Source organism: Stigmatopora argus, chromosome 9 (assembly GCF_051989625.1).
Source record: "Stigmatopora argus isolate UIUO_Sarg chromosome 9, RoL_Sarg_1.0, whole genome shotgun sequence".
In the NCBI taxonomy this organism is placed as follows: domain Eukaryota; kingdom Metazoa; phylum Chordata; class Actinopteri; order Syngnathiformes; family Syngnathidae; genus Stigmatopora; species Stigmatopora argus.
In genome coordinates this window covers 8,109,639-8,114,760 of record NC_135395.1, presented here as the reverse complement: position 1 = coordinate 8,114,760, position 5,122 = coordinate 8,109,639, and the positions used below count along the sequence as shown (strand labels likewise).

Genomic DNA, 5,122 nt, shown 5'->3' with positions numbered 1-5,122 from the left:
CTCTTATCTGATGAAACATTAATTTGTGCATTCACTTCCGGACAGCTTGACTCAGCATTGTGAAGATTCCATTCGGCTAACTAGGACAAATTTTTCATAAATTCTCTCTCAACCTGCCTTGTAGTACTGTTATCGGTACTCGGACGTTTGGTCGCCGGACTTTTGGTCACCAGACGTTTGGTCGCCCGGAAGGTTATTGATAATTACGTTTTAAAATTGTTGCTCAAATTCCCTAAATACAAACTGCGAATTATTATTTTGTCATACTTAATGCCCTATTAATTATTAGGCTAAAGAAAAGCTCCAAATTTCCCATACTTTTATTGTGTTTTGTTGGAGAACTTGTTAAGACCCTGACTGACGTCCCTTCTTAAAGGGACAACGCATGTACATACAAACTCTTATACACTCACACGTCGGCTCAGTGAAACTGCTCAGGGCCATTGTTGGCTTTGATTGATGCATAGACCGTGTTGTTTTATCTTGTTTTGTCGTCGGACTTTTGGTCACCAGACGTTTGGTCGCCAGTTGTTTGGGTCCGGGCGACCAAACGTCCGGCGACCAAACGTCCGGCGACCAAAAATCCGGTGACCAAACGTCCGGTCACGACTGTTATCTGCAGTTTCTCCACTTTGTGTCTTCACTAGGGTTAACAGTTGTTTCAAAAATACTGCTACTGACCTCTTAACTGGAACACTAGATAGGGAGCATATCCCTAAATCTACATTTTACAACCCCAAAGTTGCCGTGAGCAATTCAATGGCTCAATGCATGGCACCTTCTGTTAAATTGCAACAAAAAAATGGATGGCACACACATGCATAGGGTTGTAAATCAAAAAAAAATTCTCCTGTTCTTTTGCCCTCTTTATCTGATGGAAGACAATTCCAAAAAGTGTGTCGCCTCGTCTAAAATGGAACCCGGAGGCATAAAGCAAATCCGTTGGCGTCATGCTGCCACCGATCGCATCGTGTTTGCACACTTCCTCGCGCTCGCACTAATCCACAACACTGACGGCTTCACAACATCACTAATGTCAATGCACAATGCATGCAAACACACACCGCGACGTGTGTCAAAAAGGGACATAATCCCACGGATGTAGTGACAGCCGTGGAATTGGACTCCGATTCAGCAATTACATCTAGCTCATAGTCGGACTAGCGCCTTTCCTCATCACGACTCGTAAATAACGAGCTTGACGGCTTCGTCAATTTTAATTAAGAGAACAAGGGACTGAAGATTCGGAGGGAAAATTCCAGCAGGATCTTCATTCAAAAGGAAAAGAAATGCATTCAAGGTCATGTCTTGCTTCCACTCGGGTTGTTATTACCAAAATAAAAAATGTTGACGAGTTGACATTGATTTTTTTTTAGGTCAAGAAAGGGCAGGGTGACAAAGCCAGGGCTATTGTTCTGATAGTACATCATACCTGTCAACTTACGTAAGTTTTTCCCTTATTTTATACGTTTTTTGATCATTTCAAATTATGCACGCCATATAAACAAACTAAAGTAAGTTTTTTGCAAAACCAATCTCGTTTTAGCTATTTCGGATTGTCTCGGACCGTGTGCGGTCACAGTCGACCGGCGACCAAAAGACCTATGACCAAAAGACCGGCGACAAAACAAGGTAAAACAACACGGTCTACGCATCAATAAAAGCCAACAATGGCCCTGAGCAGTTTCACTGAGCCGACATGTGAGTGTAGAAGAGTTTTTATGTACATGTGTTGTCCCTTTAAGAAGCTACGTTAGTCAGGGTCTTAACAAGTTCTCCAACAAAAAACAATAAAAGTCACGGAAATTTGGAGCTTTTCTTGAGCCTAATAATTACTAGGGCATTAAGTATGACTAAATAGTAATTGGCAGTTTGTATTTAGGGAATTTGAGTAACGATTTAAATGGTAATTATCAATAACCTTCCGGGCGACCAAAAGACCGGCGACCTATTGACCGTGTACCGTCTCGGACACTGGTAGCAGACAAAAGTCATCGTCGAATGCTAATATTGTCACGCTTTGACTAACATATGCGCACACGCGCCCAGCACTATATAAGTATAGTGCGTCAGCAAGCAATGTACCCAGACAGTCAAAACTGTGGAGCGACATCTACAGAATTTTGAATTTAGTGCATTTTAAGTGCGCCCTATGTGAGTGAATATGTGCCACGTTGCATTTGTACGTTTTTTTTCATCACTTAAGTGGAATTGCAATCATTAATAAGGGGAGCCATTGGCTGAGATTGCCAGGTATGGTACATATACGTGTATGCATTTTTCAAGAAATCTATGCACGCACACAATGCATTCACGAAGGTGCATTCCCAAGCCTATAATGCTCTCTGATGAGTGTCACCATGCTGTTTATATGACGAGAGGGATAAACCCGCACACACTCCAGCGTCTGTAACACACACACAAACGCAGACACACACTGTGGTGCATCCTGGTGAGTGTCAGCAATTTAATGTGTTTGCTATAGTGCATCTCGCCTATTATCTTCCCCAGGACCATTACGATTTATACCTGCCATTGCGGCGCCCCGGGTCGATATTTATGCACTACATAACTGCGTTAGTGAATGTGTGGCTGGGCGTGCAATTGCGTCAGGGTCTCATCCATCCTGCAGACTCATGGGGGGCGCTGCAAAGGTGGTGTAATCCTTTTGCAGGTCCACAATGGCCTCAGATGTAGCCTTTTCAGCCATAAATTTCCCCTCAAGTTGTTTACCCCCAGGAAAGGAGTAAAGTGCTTGTTTTCGCCTTCTTGTGGTCATTTGAGACACTGCAGCTCTCTCGATTATATGAGAGGGAGAGTACAAAATATAGATTGGCTTTTAAAACATAAAACATGCAGATAGTGGATGCTGGTCTATTTAGAAGTATTTTTTAAACTCCTGTTCTTAAAGTAAAATATCAAAGGCTGAAATGAAAAGGTGATTCTTTGTACACAACAGTTATTTTTCAACCACATTTATACCTGGATTAATTTACAAAATGTGAGACATAATACATGTTACATTTTGTTGTTTAAAAGGGAGGCAGCATTTTTGTTGTTGTGAACTAACAAACAAAAAATCCAAATAAACTAGTGATAACAGCTGAAAATAATACCATGTTTTTCCTGCAATACGTTTTTTCTTTTTTAAATTAGAGAGGAAACTATTAAAAGCCAGCAACAAGACTATTTTAACAAAGTAGAAAATACATATGTTTTTAAAAGGGAAAAGGGAAAAAAAGCTTGCCAAAAAAAGTAGACATCCCTGACTAATGTGTTACAAACCAAATTTGGAATGACTATACACGTATTAATACTAATTCATCTTTATTTTTAAGCGCAAGAGTAAAATATTTCTTTTTATAAATCAATTGGCAAATATGGCATGGTAAAAAAGAAGTAATGATGCACCAAACACTAAATGTTGTTCAATGTATACTAAAAATAAGAAAAAGTCTTTATAATTTGTTCCTGAGTGGCAAAATCAATGCTGTTAAAACATACCGAGTTCCAATTAAGAAGCAGGACTGAAGGTTTTCTCCCCAAAGGCTTGTGGTAGTGCCCAGGATTTACTTTAATTAAGATTGTTTAGCAAGGCCAGCGCCATTCAAGCAGGAGTAAGTATCCGCCACTAGTGGCTGCAGGAGGCCGCCGAATGGCCACGCTGACGGCACTTAGTCACCGCTGGATGCTCAGAATAAATGAGGCAATGGTCTTCCTGCCACTGGACTGTGACAGAAGACCAAGAAGAAAAAAAAAAATGTTTGAGGAGGCCGAGGAAAGTTGGATTCCCCGAAGGCTGGACAAGGTCAAAGGTCATGGAAAGACTGACAGGACAAGGGGAAAAAAGAACATTGTGTTATTTTGTGTGTGTCTAGAGAAAGTGGTGAAGAAAACCTAAGCTGTGTTTTAGAATTTAGCAGCTGGAGAAAGTTTAGGAGTGTCTTACATCATCTTTCTTATTAAGACAAATACATTCTGCAAAAAAAGAGGCAGGTGCTTGAAGGGGAGAATCCCAGAGGAGGTCTGCATGAATCAGAGAAGTGAAAAGGAAATGGAGGCTCAGAAAGTGTCACGTTGAAAGAAATGGACCTAGACAGTCCTGTCTGATGCTCATTGATGTAACTAGTTGGCCTTTTCCGCTTCCTGTGGCCGCCCCCGTCAGGGCCTCAAGGTCCTTTTTACATCCCCTGAGCTGTTCCATTCCTTGCCTGTTGCTCTTCATCATCACTGTTTCTGTAACAACTCGTCCTATTTCAACATTTGAATGTGTTTACACTTACTAAAAATGTCTGCAAACGCAAATTCATCCAACACCTTGTTTTTAGATTCCCCACCATAACAAAGTCATCTTCAAAAAAACAACAACAGACAAGAAAACAAAAAAGGGTACATGGTCGATTGGTCGCCGGTCTTTTGGTCGCCGATCTTTTGGTCGCCCGGAAGGTAAGTGATAATTACCATATAAATCGTTGCTCAAATTCCCTAAATACAAACTGCAAATTACTATTTAGTCATACTTAATGCCCTATGAATTATTAGGCTAAAGAAAAGCTCCAAATTTCCTGGACTTTTATTTTTTTTGTTGGAGAATTTGTTAAGACCCTGACTGACGTAGCTTCTTAAAGGGACAACGCATGTACATACAAACTCTTCTACACTCACACGTCGGCTCAATGAAACTGCTCAGGGCCATTGTTGGCTTTTATTGATGCGTAGACCGTGTTCTTTTACCTTGTTTTGTCGCCGGTCTTTTGGTCGTCGGTCTTTTGGTCACCCGTTGTCGCGGTCGGCTCGACCAAAAGACCACGACCAAAAGACCGGCGACCAAAAGACGGCGGCCAATCGACCGGCGACCAATCGACCGGCGACCAATCGACCGGCGACCAATCGACCGGCGACCAATCGACCGGCGACCAATCGACCGCACTCGCAAAAAAGAATCCATTTGACCCTTAATATAGCCATCACCATTATTGTTCATTTTCCACCTAATCTCAGCAATCTCATCTTCCCATGAAGCGATTTTTAACTCTTTTGTCACTCATGTAACACTTTCCATCTCATCACATGGACATGGATAAACGACAGAAGACAGCTTTACGCTAAAGATGACACGCAA

At 41.6% G+C, this 5,122-nt stretch overlaps 1 long non-coding RNA gene across 1 annotated transcript; it reads left to right on the top strand.

The window, feature by feature from the left end:
- The first annotated feature begins 1,031 nt into the window (after nucleotides 1-1,031).
- On the top strand, nucleotides 1,032-1,603 carry LOC144082033 (uncharacterized). The gene is made up of 3 exons (XR_013303121.1): nucleotides 1,032-1,300; nucleotides 1,377-1,444; nucleotides 1,547-1,603. It is a non-coding gene; the product is annotated as an uncharacterized LOC144082033 (long non-coding RNA).
- Nucleotides 1,604-5,122: the final 3,519 nt, after the last annotated feature.